General features: G+C 35.7%; 1 pseudogene; it reads right to left on the bottom strand.

The window, feature by feature from the left end:
- Positions 1–19483: 19483 nt before the first annotated feature.
- Positions 19484–20696, bottom strand: LOC141719149 (wall-associated receptor kinase-like 2; annotated as a pseudogene).
- Positions 20697–22187: the final 1491 nt, after the last annotated feature.

Below are 22187 nucleotides of genomic sequence, written 5' to 3'. Positions count from 1 at the left end.
CTGGCATGGAGACTCTACGGTCTGAGAATGACATTTTGAAGAAAGAACTAACTAAGATCAAGTCCAACAACAAGGGCAAAACTAAACAAGCAACAAAGATCGTTGTACGACGACTGTTCGACGATGACAGAAAGGAGAAAGAACAACTGAACGAAAATGAGATCATCACAACAGACAAAGATGGACATGTCTTGGAGACTCAAACCAACGTAGACCAACAGGGAGAAAGCACACACGATGGTACAACAGAGAAGAGTACTGGAAAAAGAAGTCACATACACAAAAAATCTAAGTCACGATCAGAAATTCCTGAGTCAGTAAGGAAAGAGTTGCAGGCGGTAAAAGATATGATTCAACGTATCCCTGGTGTTCCAAAGCCGTTGGAGAAGGCAAATCCCACAAATTATGCTGATTCGCCCTTCGCTAACGACATTGCTTTAGTCGAGTTCCCAAAAAGATTTAAGTCCAACAACAAGGGCAAAACTAATCAAGCAACAAAGATCATTGTACGACGACTGTTCGACGATGACAGAAAGGAGAAAGAACAGCTGAACGAAAACGAGATCATCACAACAGACAAAGATGGACATGTCTTGGAGACTCAAACCAACGTAGACCAACAGGGAGAAAGCACACACGATGGTACAACAGAGAAGAGTACTGGAAAAAGAAGTCACATACACAAAAAATCTAAGTCACGATCAGAAATTCCTGAGTCAGTAAGGAAAGAGTTGCAGGCGGTAAAAGATATGATTCAACGTATCCCTGGTGTTCCAAAGCCGTTGGAGAAGGCAAATCCCACAAATTATGCTGATTCGCCCTTCGCTGACGACATTGCTTTAGTCGAGATCCCAAAACGATTCACTGTACCACACATGAAGTAATACGACGGATCGTCTGATCCACAAGAACACAATGCTCAGTATAAACAACGAATGTTTACGGTGCCAATTCCAAAGGAATATTGAGAGCCTTGCATGTGTAAGGGCTTTGTATAAACAGTAATAGGACCTGCTCTACAATGGTTCGTGGGTTTACCAAATGGGAGTATATCCACGTTTGCGGACATGGTTGACACATTCAATCTATAATTTGCCAGCAGCCGACAGTTTGAAAAAACGACGAGTGACCTTTACAATGTGTATCAGAAGTATCGAAAACCATTACGAGATTACCTGACCAGATTCAACAGAGAAAAGGTTACAATCACAAACTGTGATGTCCCAACTGCAATAGAAGCATTTAGAAGAGGATTGGAAAAAGATTCGCCACTCTATGATAAATTGACGAAGTATCCGTGCAAAATAATGAGGTTGTGACAGAATACAAGTTGCACACGCTGAGGTTGTGACAGACGACTCTTCAGTGTTACAATTCGACGCATCTGACATGGAACATGTCCAGTCACCACAGCAAGATGGACTGGTAATATCTTTACCAATTGGAAATTGTCTGATAAAGAGAATTTTGGTGGACAATGGAACTGCTGCGAACATAATGATGTTTAATACGCTACAACAAATGGGATTATCGGAAGCTGACATAGAGAAACGATATACGACATTGGTGGATTTTAGTGGCGAAACGAAAAGGACTATTAGAGAAATACACCTACCCACATATGCTGGTGGAATCAATTTACCTCAAAAGTTCTTAGTCATCGATGCAGGCTCAACCTACAACATAATTCTGGGGCAAGCTTGGATACATGACATGAGGGCTATACCGTCAACTGTTCACCAACTCGCCAAGTTCCCAACACCCTGGGGGTCACAACAGATTAGAGGTGATCAGGTCATGGCCAGAGAATGTTACAAAATATGCTTAAAGCCTACAGTGCAACACGAGCAAAAGGAAGCAGCAACCGTAGCAATGAAGGGTCCGGAAACTCTCAAAGAAGTAGCGATTATAGAAGGAGAAAAGAAAGTATTGATTGGAGAAGACATCCCAGTTGATATAGAAGCCAACTTGGTGGAATTCTTGCCTTCATGTCTTACCGCAGTTACGCCAGAAATAAAAGGTTTCACAAAAGCTCCCGTTCTGCGGCGTGGTGGCAAGACGTGAAGGTTATCGTCAAGTCTTCTAGTTGTCATCGTGTCTACAAAATCCTGGTCATAACAGACTCTTATGTAGTAAAATATTTGCTAAAATATGCCAAACAGTTACCCATCATCAACACTGATTTGCTAAAACATTTGATAAAATATGGCAAACATACAGTTAGGTCGAAGACTTTGAATGAATTAATCTGATGAAAGCTTGCATAAATTTCTTGGTTCCTGAAATGGTGCAATCAAATATGATCTTGTCTGCTTGTTTCATCCGCAATGATACAACATCAAGAACTTTAACACATTCTTAGTTCCCTGTAGGATAGATGAACAAAACAATTCTCGAAAAATAATTTAAACTACTGAGTAGTAAAGCAAATGAACAATGTATGGAAGAAAACTATCTGTATTAACCCCATTTTCTTCACAATTCTTATCATAATAATTTTGTCCAACCAATTATTCTTTTCAAATCTTCCCTCCGACTATCATTTATTTCCTTTAATTACATCTATTCCATTCTATTCACCCCAACCAAACACAACCTAAAGGTCTTCGGGCTCGTATATACCCCCAAATATTTTAAACCAATATTGGTTGAATATAGGTGCAACTAAACATGATTTTCTCTTCTTTTGGTAGCTCAACTACATGGTAGCCATCATATTGTACCGCCTCATACAAGGAAGTGTCAAGTGCCACATTGAATGTTCTAATGAGACTACGCACAATGGTAGTCGCTAGATGTCATTTTCACTATCTTGATCATAAACACGACTCTGATGAAGGTGTGTACATTGGATGACAATTCCTTTATATGATTCATGTTATCAGATGTAATTAAGCATAAGATTCTGCAGATTTGGTATGAACACCATAGCTAATCATTTATGACTAAAAAGATATTTACAGTGTTCTCAATTCAAGAAAGAGAGAATGATATATTGTAACTAACTAACTGAATCTCCTATCAGGGCTACATATAAATACTAACTAGTGTATTTACAAATATATCCAGAGGTGTTATTTTATTGCTGTTGTAATGCTGATGTAGTCTGTATCTCAGCAGCCCCCCTCAAGCGAGGGATGGGAAGACTCATACCAAGCTTGGATTTTAACAGATTAAAATGAGGAGATGGAAGAATCTTGGTGAACATATCAGCAAGCTGATCAGTAGTAGGCAAGTAAGACAATTGAAGAAGACCCTCAAGCACCTTATCATGAGTGAAGTGACAATCGATATCAATGTGTTTCCTTCTCTCTTGAAAAACTGGGTTTTTTGCAATATGCATTGCAGATTGGTTGTCGCAGAAAAGGGTAATTGGTTGGAGATCAGTAATGCCAATATCTGCAAGTAATCGGACTAGCCAAGCAACTTCGGATGCAGCAGCCGCCATAGCACGATATTCTGCTTCGGAAGAAGATTTTGAGACTGTTGTTTGCTTCTTAGATTTCCAGCTGATTGGAGAGGAACCAAGTAGAAGCAAGTAACCTGAGATTGATCTTCATGTATTGGGACAAGCTGCCCAATCAGAATCAGAATAAGCCTTGAGTGTTAAAGCAGAAGAACCATTAAGAATTATTCCCTGGCCTGCTGTACAAGCCACATAATGCAAGACATGTTGCAAGGCTTCAAAATGCTGTACTCGTGGAGAATGCATGAATTGGCTAAGAGTTTGAACAGAATATGACAAATCAGGTCTTGTGTTTGTCAAGAAGTTGAGTTTACCAACAAGAGTTCTATAAAACTCTGGATCTGCATAAAAATCTTCCGAATCTGCTGAAAGTTTTAAGTTCAAGGGTAAGGGTGTGGCTACTGTCTTGAAACTAGATAGCCCAGTATCAGCCAAGAGTTCCCTGGTAAACTTAGCCTGTGTGAGAGTGATACCAGACTCTGTATAGCCGACCTCAAAGCCCAAAAAAAAATGCAAATATCCAAGGTCTTTGATACCAAAACATTTATGAAGATGCTCTTTGAACGCAGTAATGGCATCCAGATTGGTCCCTGTAATGATTATATCGTCAACATAAACTGCTGCAATGGTAATGTCAGTACCAGATCATTTAGTAAACAAAGAATAATCGTTCTTGGATTGTACATAGCCTTGGCATTTCAATTCATGAAGAAGTTTGGCAAACCACTCACGACTAGCCTGTTTTAACCCATAAATCGATTTTTTCAAATAACAGACCTTATTCTCAGAGTTTGGCATCCCTTCTGGTACAAGCATGTACACCTCTTCATGGAGTTCACCATGAAGAAAGGCGTTATTAACATCAAGTTGAAATATTTTCCACCCTCTACTAGCAGCTAAGGATAAAATACTCCGTACTGTTGCCATTTTCACAACGGGTGAAAACGTTTCTTGGTAATCAATCCCATATTTTTGATTAAAACCCTTTGCAACAAGACGGGCTTTAAATCGTTCAATCGAGCCGTCTGCTTTAAGCTTCGTTTTAAAATCCCATTTGGAGCCTATTGGTTTCTTGCTTGGAGGCAAGGTAACTAGATCCCACGTGTTGTTATTGGCCAAGGCTGTAAGTTCTAACTGCATAGCACGTACCCAATTTGGATCAAGGGAAGCTTGGGCATAAGAAGATGGTTCCTTTATAGAAGATGTATGCAATAATAATGCTCTATAATCCTTTGGAAGAGCCTCAAAAGTAACTAGATTACAAACATAGTCTTGTAAATGTGATGGTTTATGACTCTGTCGAGATGATCGGCGAATGACCGGTTCAATAACTGGTGGAATATTAGATGCATGAATGGTAGAGTCTGTACTAGGAGAAGGATTATGTTGAAAAAATACATCAGGCAAGTCAGTATAGCTATTAGTATCAAGAGGAGTGTGAGTTGGTAAAAAGAATTGAGTAACAGGTACAGAAGGCAGCTTAGACATGTGAAATGGAAAATTTTGTTCATGAAATTTGATGTCTCGAGAAACAAGAATCCTATTAGTGACCAAATCTAACACTTTGTATCCTTTTGTTGCAGCTGGATAGCCAAGGAAAACATAAGGGTGAGCCCGAGGTTCTAGCTTGGTTCGAGATTGTTTAGAAGTAGAAATGAAACAAAGACACCCAAAACATCGCAAAAAAGAATAATCTGGTGCACTATCAAACAGGAGTTCATAAGGAGTAACATTATTTAATTTCCGTACAGGCATTTTGTTGATCAAAAATACAGCACACTGCACACAATCTCCCCAATATCGTGATGGCAAATTAGACTGAAAGAAAAGTGCACGAGCTGTTTCCATTAAATGCTTATGTTTTTGTTCGACCACCCCATTCTGTTGGGGTTTGTCAGGACAACTTCTTTGATGTAGTATGCCATAAGACTGATAAATCTCTAAAATTCTGCCTTGACAAAGCTCTAACGCATTATCTGTTTGAATGATCTTAACATGTGTATTGAACTGAGTAAAAACATGCTTAAGAAAGATATCTAAAATGGAGACAGAATCAAGTTTGGATTTCATAAGATGTACCCAAGTGGCACGGCTATAATCATCAACGATTGTTAGAAAATATCTACAACCATTGTGAGTGACAGTATGATAAGGGCCCCAGACGTCAACGTGAAGAAGTTCAAAAATTTTTGTTGTTTTTATTTCACTTGCAGTAAAAGACAAATGATGTTGTCTTGTAGAAGGACAAATTGCACAAATGCAATCAGACAAAACACTTGTATCAAAATGTTTTACAATTATACTGATTTTCGAATAAGGCATATGGCCAAGTCTAAGATGAAGCAACTTGGCTTCATCTAGTTTAGAAGTAACAGCAATATTAGCTACAAAAGTATGACTAATGTATGGAAAAGCTTTATTAGCTGTGATGAGAGAATGATCAGCAGCATGAGAAAAAAGGCCCTCATCAACAAAGTATAGTCCATGGAAGAATTTACCAAGAAGTTTGGGTTGACTCATTGAATGCTCCTGAAGCATACAAGAATCAGAAGTGAAAGAAATGATGTAAGTAGTATTCCGAACAAGCTTAGACACAGAAATTAAGTTGAATTTGAAAGAAGGAGCATATAGAACATCTGTAAGTTCTATGAGATTATTAAGTTTTATGTTGCCCACATGAGTGACTTGTATCTTAGTGCCATCAGGGATAGTGATAAAACTATTCTCATCAATTTGTTTGACAGTGTGAAAGAGATTCATAGAAGAACATATATGATCAGACGCATCGCTGTCAATTATCCAACTATTGGTATGAGTTGAGGATAATAAACAAAGAGAAGTACCTGCCAAAAGTGCATTTCCAGAGTAAGAGTTGTTGCCATGTTCAGAAATATTATTTTGAGACAAAATCCGCATCAACTGATTGTACTGCTCCACAGAAATATTATTTGAAGAAGACTGTGATCCAATTCCACTATCAGAAGAATCCTTGACAGACTGAATTTCATCAATTGCATCAACTGTGGCACAACCTGCAAATTTCCTCTGCTGATTAGGTTTAAAACCAGGTGGATAACCATTCAATTTGAAGCACCTTTCTTTGCTATGGCCTGGAATTTTGCAATGGTCACAAAAGTAGTTGTTCTTTCTCTGCTCGAAATTTGGTGAACCAGTTCCAGGGGTAAATTTTCCAGCAGAATAGACTCTGTTAAATTTCTGAGAACCTTGATAACCAGAATTGGGGAACTGCCTAAAATTGTTCTGACTAGCAAATGCCACAGGCTCCTGAACTGACAGTTTAGAAATTTCCTTATGCCTCTGTTCCTGAATCAACATTCTGTAAACCTGTGGTAGAGTAGGAAGTGTTTCCATCATCAGAATATGTGATCTCACATTTGCAAATTCATTAGACATTTTCATGAGAAAAATCATTAACCTCTGATCCTGCTGCAATTTAAGAACCTTCTGAGTCATGTTACAATTGCAATGAGCACATTCACATTTAGGTAATGGTTTGAGATTATCAATCTCATCCCAAATCCTCTTTAACTGAGTATAATATTCAGAAATGGAAAACGTATCCTGTGAAATCTGAAAGACTTCCTGCTCTAAAGCATATAATTGTGCTGATGATGCTTGACCAAAACGTTCTTCAAGATCAAGCCAAATAGCTCTCGCAGTATCAACATACAATATACTTGCTGCAATCTGAGGATCCAAAGCTGTAATAATCCAACTTGTGATCATGCTATTACAGCGAGACCAGAACTTGTAGCTAGTATCAGTAATTGCAGGCTTAGCAAGAGTTCCATCAACAAAACACATCTTATTTTTCGCTGTTAATCCAATAACCATAGAACGCTTCCAATTTCTATAAGAAGTTCCATTAAAAGGTGTAGTGACCAGTTTCATACCAGTATCATCCGAAGGATGCAAGAAATACACACTAGATGGATCTTGTGTTAACTCTATCTGATTTTTGACTTGAGTCGCCATGAACAAGGTTTGTGAAAAAGTAATGAGAACAATTGTTGATTTAGAGTAAAGTTTAGATCAAGAAATGAAATTCAGAAATGAGATTGGAGAGATAACAATGTTTTGGAGAAATTTTAGATCGAATTGCGAAATTTGAGATCGAATTTTGCTATGAATCTGCAATTCCGTACAGATTTTATACAGATTATGCTACGAATCTTCAATGATTACATAACTCGTTATGATTAACAATCTGATTACTGCTATTGTATAGAATGTAAACAAATCATAACATCAATTACGAAGATATGATTACGAATCACGAAGAACAGATCAAAGAACAGTATGTAACGATCTTACTTGATGCGGAAACGAAGAAACGAATGAAATTACTGGAACATACTGCTCTGATACCATGTTATCAGATGTAATTAAGCATAAGATTCTGCAGATTTGGTATGAACACCATAGCTAATCATTTATAACTAAAAAGATATTTACAGTGTTCTCAATTCAAGAAAGAAAGAATGATATGTTGTAACTAACTAACTGAATCTCCTATCAGGACCACATATAAATACTAACTAGTGTATTTACAAATATATCCAGAGGTGTTATTTTATTGCTGTTGTAATGCTAATGTAGTCTGTACCTCAGCAATTCAACTATACCCACAATGGCACTTTCACATCGTAGTTTATGATTAATGAGACTTAGAATGTGGGACTTGAACAATGGTAGTCTGTAGATGCAACTTTAACTATCTTAATCATAATTCTAATGATTATAACTCAGACCCCACTAAAATTCCCCTGTTTTTTAATTCTTCGAATAATCAAAAAACATGTAGAATTTCCCCTGCAATGACTATTATGCATTATACCAGGAAATTAATGTTGCAAAGCGTGTACCTTTTTTGGGAGTTTTGATTTATGCATTTAATCGTGATCATTTCTCTGGTATCGAAACTAAATGCTCTTTATTTATGAATAGTTACTATGTGTACAAATCCTGTTATTGATGGTATTAATGATATTTGCTTATTTATTTGTACTTGTGGGGTTTGCTTTTATTAATATTTTGTTATTCGGGGTTGTGAATTATGTTTTTGATTTGCAAGAAAAAATGATTTTAAAGGGAATTGAGGACAATGCACTAGAGGGGTTTTCGGTTATATAGTATATGATAAGGCTAAAGGGAGGATGAGAATTATGCACTGGAGGGGTTTTCGGTTATATAGTATATGATCTGGTTTCATTTTCTCAGGCATGGCACTGTTAAGAACTACAATAGAGCTTAAAACAGATTCCTGCATTGCATAATTTAACCTATAATAGTTAGGAAATCACCAGTCTTGTCTTCCGTAGTTGTATGTGATTCAAGCTAAGTAATTAAATCTAGTAAAAGTTTTCAGGAGCGGGATTACATATTATTCTGAAGTATTCAGAGTTTCTGCTCTAGCATTTACATATTATCCCGACTGAAGTTTTTCAATTCAGAGTGGCATCAATAGGTCCATGATACTTTAAAGGAACATGAGTTGGTAGAATGATCAACACAATACAAAATGTGGTAATTATTAGTTAAATACTTAAAACATTTCTGAGCAGTGTCAATATAAGCTGGTAGAAAATGGAAAGTTTGAGGCATATTTTATATATGTTCTTGATATGATTTCCGGAAACTAACACTTGGAGGTTGTTCCTTGACATGAGGACTTAAACTTTCATATTTGGATCAAAGACATTTTCTTAGTGGAATCCATGAATATATTGCGACAAAATTGCTTGTTTGAAATGGGTTTTGGGGATTTTGTCCCACATTGGTATTGTAAAAGAAAGATATTGAGTTTATATAGCATCTTGTGTTAGTGTTGTTTACAACTACTAGCATAAGTGGAATGCTTGTGTGGCCTAGTGCTAGTGAGAACTCTTATATTTTTCTTTTCTATTACAAGTTTAATTATTTATATTGATTATTTAATTATTAATATAAAATATATTGAGTAAGGATTATTTTAATCATACTCTGAATATATTTTGTAATATTAATATTAATTAGTCACGATATAATATAAATAATAAGGAAAAACCATTTTGTTTACTTTTTCTGTTTTGTTACTTGGTGTACCACATCGAGTAAAATAGAAGAAGAGCAACTTGAGATGCCTATATATTGAGAGGTATACTTGAGATTAAAAGGACACAAGTCTCGGTGCCTACCTCGCAAACATATATGAGTTGCATAGGTTTTTTGGGCAAACTGAGGTGCGAGTCGCCGTTGATCATTGTTGATTCTGTGGCCAGATTGATCTGTTGATATTTTATCCTGGAAGCGATATTGCTGCATTCCATCACAGCTTAAGTGGGGGGGCAATAATCTCTTCAAGAACAGTCAAGTCCTCTTGAAGGATTTGGCGACTCAGCTATTGTGTTCTTCTTCTTATCAGAATTTGGAAAGCGATAAGAGATAAGTTTTCTTTACTTTCTTTGTCAATTACAGTCTTTATAGTTTGTTATTGCCTTCGTGTTTTATTTCGTTAGTTGGTTATTTGTCATGTTCTTGTTATTATATATATAACTGCCCATTGTTGCTGTGTAGTTAGAATTATACCCAACAATCTTGAAGAGATTATAGTTATATATATTAATTAGCAAGATGGTTAACGAAACTGTTGATGTTCCTAAAATTGTTGAGACTGGTTCTGGTTCTGGTGGTACTACTACCATTGACTGGACCACGTACCGTTTTCCCCAGCCAATTGATTTATCGGGTATGCCTGATAAATTCGGTGGTGGAGTTTCTTTTTCTCGTCGGCAGAAAAAGATGAAGCTCTGGTTAACAGTTAAGGGTCTATTGTTAGTGGTACAGTATGATCCTCCTGGGTAGGATCAAGAGAAAGCTGAATCTGTTAAGGTTTATACTTTATGGGCTGAGAAGGATGGGGTGGCTAGGGCAGCCATTTTGGCATCCTTGGAGAACACCTTGTTCGATGTTTATTCATCAAATGCCTATACTGCTAAAGTCTTATGGGATAAGCTGGACCAAACCCATAATACTGATTCTCAAGGATTTGAGAAGTATTCTGTGGTTAGGTTTCTTGATTTTAAGCTGGTGGACGAAAAATCCATGACTGAACAGGTTCATGAGTTTGAGATGTTAGTTCATGATTTGGGTGAGTCAGGTATGTTCTTGCTTGAGAAGTTTCGAGTGATGTCTGTCATTGAAAAGCTCCCTAAGTCTTGGGAAGAGTTTGCTCTCTCCCTGAAAAGACAGAAAGGAGAGATCACATGGACTAACTTCATGTTGGACATCTCAGTACAGGAGCATCACAAGTCCAAACAGGGACATGTGTTGCCTGTGGAACATGGGAGCTTGAAGGTAAATGTAGTGACTGTAGAACAGAAAAAAAAGGTAGTCACTAAGAAGGCTAACACTAAATCTGACAAGAACAAGGCTAAGAAACTAAAGGCGAACAAACCATGTTGGTCTTGTGGACGGGTTGGTCATTGGAGCAAGGACTGTCCAAGTAAGAAAACTAAGAAAGCTGGAGTGGTAGCTCAAGCAAATACTGTGCTTGGACTTGGAACCACGAGTGGACCAGTAGCTAACATGGTCATTGGTGAGGTTGTTGCCTCTGGAACCGATGACGGGTATATTACTTACCACCCTGTACTACTTTCCACTTATCTGTCACGTGAGTGGTTGATTGATACTAGAGCTAATGTACATATTTGTGCTGATTTGTATCTTATCAACAGTCATGGAGTGACAGTGACGATGGGGAATGCTAGTGCTGCACAAGTGCTTGGAATAGGAAACGTGGACCTGAAGTTTGCTTCTGGGCGGATTCTATCTCTCCCTAGAGTGTATCATGTTCCCTCTATTCGTAGAAATATTATAAGTGGAAGTTGTTTAGTTAAAAACGGCTTTGAACTTTCTTTGAAGTGTAATAAAATAGTTATTACTCATACTGGTACATTCTTTGGCAAGGGTTACTTGTCTGATGGTTTGTTTTTAATAAATGTTGAACCCGTTATGGGTGGTTTTATTAATGATAGTGTTGCACCTTCTGTTAATTGTGTAGAATCATCTGATTTGTGGCACTTACGACTTGGTCATTTAAATCATGGTGCTCTAAAGAATATGTTCAATTTAGAGTTGATTCCAAAGTACGCCATTGATAAGAAATCTAAGTGTCAAGTGTGTGTAACTGCTAAACAAACAAGGAAACCTTTTCATATTGTTGTTAGGGATTCAGACTTGTTAGATTTAGTACACTCAGACATATGTGAATTTGGTGGTGTGTTGACTAAGGATCACTGTAGATATTTCATTACCTTTATAGATGATTGTAGTAGATATTGTTATGTTTATTTGCTTAAACATAAGAATGAAGCACTAGATAAATTCATTATGTATAAAAATGAAGCTGAAACATAAACTGGCAAAGTACTTAAACGTCTGCGGTTTGATAGAGGTGGTGAGTATACGAGTACCTTGTTTAATGAATTTTGCGCAAGCAATGGTATAGTTCATGAGGTTACTCCACCATACACACCTAAGTCTAATGGGTGGCAGAACGAAAGAATAAAACTTTTAAAGACATGATTAACAGTATGCTAATTAATTCTGGGTTTCCTAAGTATATGTGGGAAGAGGCTCTGAATACGGCTTGCCATATTCTGAATAGAGTCCCTCTGAAACATATGGACAAGACACCATATGAATTACGAAGAAAGCGTAGGACAAGTTTGAGTTATCTTCGTGTGTGGGGGTGCCTTGCTAAGGTGCTTGTCCCTGAACACAAGAGAAAGAAACTGGATCCGAAAACTGTTGATTGTATCTTTCTGGGCTATCTTGAAACCACGACTGCTATGAGATTTTTAGTATTAAAATCTGACATAGATGGTATTGTGGCGAATACGATAGTTGAGTTTCGTGATGCAACTTTCTTTGAGGAAGTATTCCCAATGAAGACTGGTATATCTTTGGGTAGTTCTGAGGATGATCCCACTCACACATCAAGTTCTATTCCTGATCATGTGGAAAAGATGATAAATATGGGGGTGGATCCTGGTAGTAGCTCTATTCCTAACAAAGTAGAGGAACCTAAAAGGAGTAAGCGTGCAAAGGTAGTCAAGGACTTTGGAAGTGACTTTATCACTTACAATGTCGAGGATGAACCTTTAACTTTCCGTCAAGCCAAGGATTCTTCGGAGTCAAGGCATTGGAAAGGCGCTTTAAAGAGTGAAATTGACTCAATTATTTCAAATGGAATATGGGAGTTAGTTGATCTTCCTCCAGGGTGTTCTACTATTGGATGTAAATGGATCTTCAAGAGGAAGCTAAACCCTGATGGCTCAATAAATAAGTACAAGGCTAGGCTAGTTGCTAAGGGCTTTAGGCAAAGGGAAGGCATTGATTATTTTGATACATATTCTCCAGTTGCCCGAATGATAACAATCAGAATGCTTATTGCATTGGCTTCTGTACATGGTCTTATCATCCATCAAATGGATGTAAAGACAGCTTTTCTTCATGGTGACCTTGAAGAAGAGATTTATATGGATCATCCTGAGGGATTTGTTGCTTCTGGTAATGAGAGGAAAGTATGTAGACTAGTCAAGTCCATCTATGGCCTTAAACAAGCACCTATAGACTGGCATAAAAAGTTTGATGAAACTGTTTTAGACTTCGAAATTTTTAGTTAATGAAAGTGACAAGTGTGTCTACTATAAGGTTAGAGGTAATGATTGTGTGATCGTGTGCTTGTATGTAGATGATATCTTGTTGTTTGGAACCAATATTGAGATTATTAACGAGACAAAAAGTTTCTTGAATAGGCACTTTGAGATGAAGGATATGGGTGAAGCTAGTGTGATTCTTGGGATCAAGTTGACTCAGTCAACTAATGGAATAACTTTGTCACAGTCTCATTATATAGAGAAATCTATACTTGAGAAGTATGGTTATTCAAATTGTAGAATCGCTAGTACACCATATGATTCAAAAGTTGCCTTAGTCAAGAATAGTTCAGGAGTTCCTGTGTCTCAGTTAAGGTATTCTCAGATTATTGGGAGTTTGCAATATCTTGCTAATGTGACTAGGCCATATATTTCTTATTATGTGTCTAAGTTGGCTAGATATACAAGCTGTCCAAATAAGACTCATTGGGAGGCACTGGATAGAGTTCTTAGATATCTGAAGGGAACTATTTCCCTTGGCTTGCATTACCAGAGATTTCCGGGGGTACTCGAGGGGTATAGTGATGCAAGTTGGATAGCTAAGAAATCTGGTTCCAATGGAGTGACTGGATATGTGTTTACCCTTGCGGGTGGAGCAGTGTCCTGAAAGTCTTATAGACAAACTTTGATTACTCGGTCTACTTTTGAGGCTGAGTTGTGTGCACTTGATGCCACGGGGACGGAGGCTGAATGGTTACATGGACTCATGAGTATGTTACCTGTAGTACGCAAGCCGCTTCCTGCCATTTCTGTTCATTGTGATAGCCGTACAACTATCGACAAAGTCAGAAGTGTAAAGTATAATGCTAAAACAAAGAGACACATCCAAATTAGACTAAAGTCTATAAGGGGTCTTGTGTCTGATAGGATTATTGCTATAGAGTTCATAGGAACTCAGGATAATATAGCTGATCCGCTTACTAAAGGACTTGAGCATGCTATAGTCCTTGAGTCGAGGTTGGGGATTGGACTGGTAACCCATCATAATTCATCAACAGCGGGAACCCAATATACCTGAGAGGAGATCCCTCGAAGTGTATTCAATGTGGTAATAACAAGTTGTAAGGATGAATTGGTAGTACCTCTACCATATACATTTAGATACTTATGTATCTGAGTCTATTCCCTATAAACCTTGAGAGGTACTTGAACTGCTAGTTAGCAAGAGTTATTTGAACTCTGAATGGGGTCAAGTCGTTTGACGAGATGATAGCAGTACATCTCTGGAGATGCCCAGCTAAGCGAATGTAATTGTGTGGTCGCAATTAGAGGAAAGGGTTATTCCTCGAAATATTCGACGAACAGGATCGAGACATGACCATTAACGTCTCAAAGCCGTAGATTGGCACCATAGCCTTTGACTTGTCGTCGTCTATGGAGTGTGGTTATACCCAACGGATAAAGATTCAAGGTGAAACATTCCATCTGTATCCGGTAGCCATCGAAGTAGAGGACTTAGGAGGGCTTAAACCCGGGAGGGTACCGACTCTGAAAAGCAAGTCATGATAAAATCTGGTATGCAATTTAATTATGGATTTGTGGGGGATTGTTAGAAAATGGAAAGTTTGAGGCATATTTTATATATGTTCTTGATATGATTTCCGGAAACTAACACTTGGAGGTTGTTCCTTGACATGAGGACTTAAACTTTCATATTTGGATCTAAGACATTTTCTTAGTGGAATCCATGAATTATTGCGACAAAGTTGCTTGTTTGAAATGGGTTTTGGGGATTTTGTCCCACATTGGTATTGTAAAAGAAAGATATTGAGTTTATATAGCATCTTGTGTTAGTGTTGTTTACAACTACTAGCATAAGTGGAATGCTTGTGTGGCCTAGTGCTAGTGAGAACTCTTATATTTTTCTTTTCTATTACAAGTTTAATTATTTATATTGATTATTTAATTATTAATATAAAATATATTGAGTAAGGATTATTTTAATCATACTCTGAATATATTTTGTAATATTAATATTAATTAATCACGATATAATATAAATAATAAGGAAAAACCATTTTGTTTACTTTTTCTGTTTCGTTACTTGGTGTACCACATCGAGTAAAATAGAAGAAGAGCAACTTGAGATGCCTATATATTGAGAGGTATACTTGAGATTAAATGGACACAAGTCTCGGTGCCTACCTCGCAAACATATATGAGTTGCATAGGTTTTTTGGGCAAACTGAGGTGCGAGTCGCCGTTGATCATTGTTGGTTCTGTGGCCAGATTGATCTGTTTTTATTTTATCCTGGAAGCGATATTGCTGCATTCCATCACAGCTTAAGTGGGGGGCAATAATCTTTTCAAGAACAGTCAAGTCCTCTTGAAGGATTTGGCGACTCAGCTGTTGTGTTCTTCTTCTTATCAGAATTTGGAAAGCGATAAGAGATAAATTTTCTTTACTTTCTTTGTCAATTACAGTCTTTATAGTTTGTTATTGCCTTCGTGTTTTATTTCGTTAGTTGGTTATTTGTCATTTTCTTGTTATTATATATATAACTGCCCATTGTTGCTGTGTAGTTAGAATTATAACCAACATAAGCTGCTCAGAAATTTTCATTAAAGATGCAAAAGATTCGAAAACTTGCCTATCTATCTGATTTTATTTTCATTAAAAGTTTAGAATTTTAGGTTTTAAGCCTGGATGTAGTTCGAGAAGGCCTATTTAAGTGACCCGCTGTTAACTTACAAAAACTATTTTATAAGTTATAAGATATATATGGCAGTTGAATACATAATGAGACGAGCATTAGAAAGGTGCAGAAGTTCATTCAACATATATAAATCAGTATAGACATCTTAGTGTAATTCTCATTATATGGTATGGTGATAGTGCTTTTAAGTCTCCTCGGGGGAGGTTGTTGGCATCGTTTTGGATTTTGTTTTCGACATTGGCTGTTGTGGCTAGGGCATTTTTGTATTTGACATAGGCAAAAATTTATAAGAGACATTGGAGGATTGCAAAATGGGTTTTGCATAAGGAAATCACGGTTGAGGATCCGCTTGCTGCAGATCTCAATCACAGTGGCTTAACACAATTCCAGACCTTCTTCTGAGAGAGAATTCAGAGTAATACTGAATAGCTTGAAATATTATGCTATTGCATGGACCGTGAATGTGTACGAATTTTGTTCCATTTATAAGAATTCTTTGAGAAAACTTACATGATTTGGTTTCATTTACTCAGGCATGGCACTGTTAAGAACTATACTTGAGCTTATAATCAGATTCCTGCATTGCATAATTTAACCAATGACAGTTAGGAAGTCATCAGTCTCGTCTTTCATAGTTGTATGTGATTCAAGCTAAGTAACCAAATCTCGTAAAAGTTTCCAGTAGCGGGATTACATATTATTCTGAAGTATTCAGAGTTTCTGCTCTAGCATTTACATATTATCTGAACTAAAGTTTTTCAATTCAGAGTTGCATCAATAGGGCCATAATACTTTAAAGGAACATGACTTGGTAGAATGATCAACACAGTATAAAATGTGGTAATTATTAGTTAAATACTTAAAACATTTCTCATTTGTAAGGCTATAAGCCATATTTACGAGAACAGATACTGGGTTCGATTCTCGCTCAACCCGAGATTTATGTGAACAGATACTCATTTGTAAGGCTATAAGCAATATTTGTTAAAATAAAACATTTCTGAGCACTGTCAATATAAGCTGCTTAGAAATTTCATAGAAGATGAAACAGATTCGAAAACTTGCCTATCTATCTGACATTTTTTCATTAAAAGTTTGGAATTTTAGGTTTTTAAGCCTAGATGTAGTTCGAGAAGGCCTATATATACCATATATAGGCCTATGGTTAACTTACAAAACTACTTCTAAGTTATAACATATATATGGCAGTTCATTTAACATGTGTAAATCAGTAGAGATATCTCTTTTTGAAGTTTTGCACAAAAATAAGTAACATATATACAGACAGCCTACATTATTCTGTGCAGCTAAGCTATCTTAAATTTTATGAATACGGGTCAAATAATCAACCGCTTCTTCTGTTTCAAGAACTTAAACATATTTACAAGAATCCAGGTTCTCCTGCATATATACAAGGCTTATTGTTATACAAACAAATTTCTAATAATATCGAAAATCAAAATTACAATTATAAACTTATGCGGTTGTCTCCAAACCTAAATAAATACAGTTGAAATGCAAATACAGTTCATAGTTTATAGTATAATTCGATTTCTACCGATTATATGAATACTGTAATATCCGTAATATTAAATAATAATAATAATAATAATAATAATAATAATAATAATAATAATAATAATAATAATAATAATAACTGAATTAGATAAAAAATATGTGATTGAAATATATTGATTAAATAAAAAAAATTAAGGTTAAACATTAATGTAATTATTATAATTCTAATATTTTTAGAATACTTAGGGAGGATATATATACACCTTAATTGATAGACACGTAATTTGAGCAAAATCCTAGAGCATGCTGGCAAAAATCAGAAGAGAGGGAGGAGACAAAATAGAATAACAGAATACGAGATCTTATAATAAAACCCTTAAAAAAAAAGGCTACGCAGAACCCGGAAATCGATGAAGCGAGAGCTAAGGAAGAGAGGAAGCTGAGACGTTAAAGACATGTAACCTGATTGATAGTAAGTTCAATTTATATTACTATTTTAATAAAATAAGTTAGTGATTGTTGAACCTAATAGCATGCATGATACCTTGATATCAAATCAACCTTGTGTCTATTATTTAATTGCATCTATAATGATTAAAGTACAATAATATGAGATTATTCAACTTTGTCTTGTATAAAATTATAGTTATGTGTGAGATATTTACACCATTTTTGTACTCTTATTTTTTTTTATAATTGTAATTGATTTTATATATGATGTTGTACATTAGTTATTCATTGGTGTGCATGTACTAGCCTGTTTCATTATTATTAAATTATTTAATGATTTTAAACCATAATGCTAGTTGATTTACGGTCTCATTATCACAACTAGTGTATACAATATAAAATTAGTTAAAACTGTGGTACTCGTGTAAATTGGCTTTTTACGAGGTTTATATTTATAAATATAATATTGGTAAAGTTTCAGGTCTTAGTGTTAAGTTTGATATTATGGTCCGTATTTAGGAACTGTGAAATAGCATTATTGTTATAAATTTTATTTTTGATTTATTTTAAATTAATTTTAAAAAAAAATATTAATAAATTATAATTTTTAAATTAGATTGCGGGTCGAAGTGTAGCAGATCATTTGCAGATTTTTACTACTAGTGTTAACGATTTTCAAGGTATGGATTATGTCCCCTTTTTATTCCGCGATACTCATCTTAGAAATTAAATATCCTTTATTCGTTGAATTTCATATTTATTCGCTCCGTCAATATTGTTTGAGAATTGTTTCAAAATTTGATTTGGAAAATTTTAAATATATGTTTATGCGGTTTTCAAAACTTACTTATGACACCTTCTGTTTTGAAAAATCTGAATTGTTTGTCCGAAGTGATTTTATATTTTGCTAGAAATATTATTTTTCGTTTGGACCCTTAGTGTGATTTAGGGTATACCGAGTTAATCAACTGTAGGGGTACTACAACCATGTCATTGCGACACCAGTGACATGACACTTCCGTGACAATGTGATTGGTCACGGCGTATCCTTCTATTAGCTCTTGGGAGGAGCTTTTGGCCATTTGATATTTGTTTGAGGATACGTGGGTGCACCCAGAGTTTGATTTGTGATTTGATTTATGGTGACGTTGTATATGACGTACACGTTATCCATTCTGTTGCACACATTAGGTACCCTATGATGTGTGTATTTGTATCTGTTCAGATATCGGTATGAAATATCCTAACCCCTCGTTGTTTCAGCAATGCTTGTTTTTTTTTAAATTATTGTTTTATCATAAATTGTGAAATCTTCATTTTTTTATTTTTGTTTTATAAACTGTATTCCAAATTCGTACTGTGCGTTTGGCTCATGCCGTATTCTTTTTCTGACAGGTGCATAGGGGGATCTGGGATTGTATGATGGAGAGCAACCCAATTTCGTTGATTAGGATTTCAGACTTTATCATTATCTAAACTTAACTATTATAGATTTCGGTATTTAAATTATTGGTTTAGATAATTTGGAAATTTAATATTATTATTATTGGAGATTTTTAGATTGTTTAATTATTGTATAGAAATGTATTAGTGTTCTGTTTGCAGGTTTTGGATTTTAAGTAATATCTCCTTTTATAATTTAAAAGGGGTGTTACAAATACACACATGAACGGAAAAAAAAAGCATAATATGGTACCGAATCCTTTCTGCATACACCGTCTTTTATTAGGATTTGGTAATAAGAGGCTCTATATCAACCTTCACACTGCGACTCGTAGAGGAGGTCAGAGAAGTTGAAGTAAGGTCCCACAGCCCATTTAGCTGATTCACTGGATAATCAATCTCTTCATAGTTCTGTTCAGCAATATGTAATTTGTGTGAGAAATTAATGCTTTCAAGCTCTGATGCAACTTGTTTCATTGTAGGCCTTTTTCTACCATTCATGTTCAAGCATCTATAAATAATGTTAGCAAATGTTGCAATCTCTTCTTTCCGACCCTCTTCTGCAATTCGGAGATCAAGAATGTCAAATACATGATTCTCTTTCATTGTCAATATGAAATGTATTATTAAACTTCGTCCTTGGTCGTGAGCTCTAGGTGCAAGGATTGGTTTTAGTCCAGTCAAGAGTTCAACCAGAACAACCCCAAAGCTATAAACGTCGCTTTTATCCGTAAATTGGCTGGATTGGTAGTATTCAGGATCCAAGTAACCAAATATACCTTGGACTCTTGTCGTCAGGTGAGTTTGATCCATAGCTACCGACTAGGAAGTTCCAAAATCTGCAATTTTTGCGCTGTACTTCTCGTCTAAAAGTATTTTTGAAGTCTTGATATCTCGATAATATATAGGAACCGATGCAGCAGAGTGTAGATAAAAGAGAGCTCCTGCAATTTCTATAGCAACACACAAAAGGATTTCCCAGGTAAGTGGAAAGTCTTCAATTTGGTCATGAATATACTCAAAAAGTGTTCCATTTGGGACCAACTCATAAACCAATAAAGGGATGTCTGTCTCCAAACAGCTGCCATGCAGCTTCACAATATTCCAATGGTTTATTTTAGATAAAAAGACAACCTCATTAATAAATTCTTCCTGTTTGCTTTCATCTTCTATCCTAGATTTCTTCACTGCTACTATTCTTCCGTCTGTCAACATTCCTTTATAAACCGTGCCTTGTCCTCCTTGTCCAAGGAATCAATCTTTATTGTATTGGTCAGTTGCAATGTCCAGCTCCTTTGAAGTAAACAATTTTGTTGTGTCCACATTACCTTCACTAGAAGACACCTGTTGACGTAGTAGCAGACCCCCATTTCTCTCAAAAAATTTCTCCTTAAGTTTCCGTAATTTTCTTCGTTTTAATACTCTATACAAAAGATTAATATAGTTAAAAGATCAAGCTACAGACGAGATATCATATCCCAATTGATTTGAAAATTTTAAACTAAACGCCCTGTAATTTATATAAGATTTGATCCTAAAGGCATTGATAGTTAGCCTTCCGACACTAGCATAACATTCATTGTAATCCCTCTTCAAAAAATGAACAAAAAATGTAAAATGAGTTGCAGAATCCCAGTGTTATAATTGAACAACATAACATCTTGTTGCCTAAACTTTTTCTGATAATTTTTTACATGAACTTATTACTTTAACATGTAATCAGAGCTCAATTGGGCATTCCTCAAAAAATCTTTTGATTTCGGTTTTGTGTGCTCATAGCAATAATGGCTAGAAACAAAAACTATGAGTTATTACTTAACATGTAATCAGAGCTCAATTGGGCATTTCTCAAAAAAACTTTTGATTTCGGTTTTGTGTGTTCATACCGGACATACCCCGTTTATTTAGTAACATGGGGTTTACTGACGGAATTCAGATTCGAGTCCTCCATCCTCAGTTATTTAATTGGGTCTTCCTCTAAAAAAATCGGTTTATGTGGTTTAGGTTTTTGAGTCCTCCAACAGGACCTACCCCCATTTGTTTAGTAACACAGTCGTTTAGGGAGAACTTGGGATTTGAGTTCTTCCACTTCCACCCCATTCATTTAAAAATACGATCTGCAACTCTTGCAAATTCAAATGCAACTCAATTTCAAAATTGATCTGCAACCTCAAATGCAGCTTGAGCTTTATTTTTTTCAAAAGTTGATTTTGGAGTTGATTCTGGTGCACTAGTTGGTTTATGCTACTGTATTGTTGGCATATTGTGATCAATATATATAATGTAACTTTATAAGCAACCATAACTGATCAAAATTCAGTATAAAAATCGCTACAAGTAGTCGGAGATTCAAACATAATGGTTAGGAGATTCAACATCAAAGTTAGACATAGAAATTACCCTAAGGGGCTTAATTAAATAATCAAAATAAACAAATTCAACTTTTTCTTTTGATATGACATTTTATCGAATAATTTATATGTATATAATCAAAATATCCTAAACAATCCAAATTGATTCAATCCAAATCAGCTTAATCAGAAAAAAAGAAGATAAAGAGGGATGAAGAGAGAAAGAGGGCTCCATAAAATTGACATTATCATCTCCAATATTTAATCACGACTGTGTGTGTATGTGTGTGTCTGGAGTGTTGCCTATTTAATATTCTTTTTATTTAGTAATATAAAAAATTTAAAAAATTTAAAATAATAAATTGAAATCATTTGAGAGCCGCCACCTCACCGCCCTCATCTTCTCCTTCCTTTATATATGTATAGAATAATATAATGATATAATAATCTTAAAAAATATTGAGAAAACTTATTTGTAAATACTCGCCTTTATAGTATTTTATAGGCTAAAAATTAAAATAAATATTTAAGAAAAATGTAATATAGTAAGTTAATATGGGGAGAAAGAGAAGAAACGATA

Source organism: Apium graveolens, chromosome 1 (genome assembly GCF_009905375.1).
Source record: "Apium graveolens cultivar Ventura chromosome 1, ASM990537v1, whole genome shotgun sequence".
Classification (NCBI taxonomy): Eukaryota; Viridiplantae; Streptophyta; class Magnoliopsida; order Apiales; family Apiaceae; genus Apium; species Apium graveolens.
Note: the sequence above shows the minus strand (reverse complement) of the source record. Positions and strands in the feature narration are given on the sequence as shown.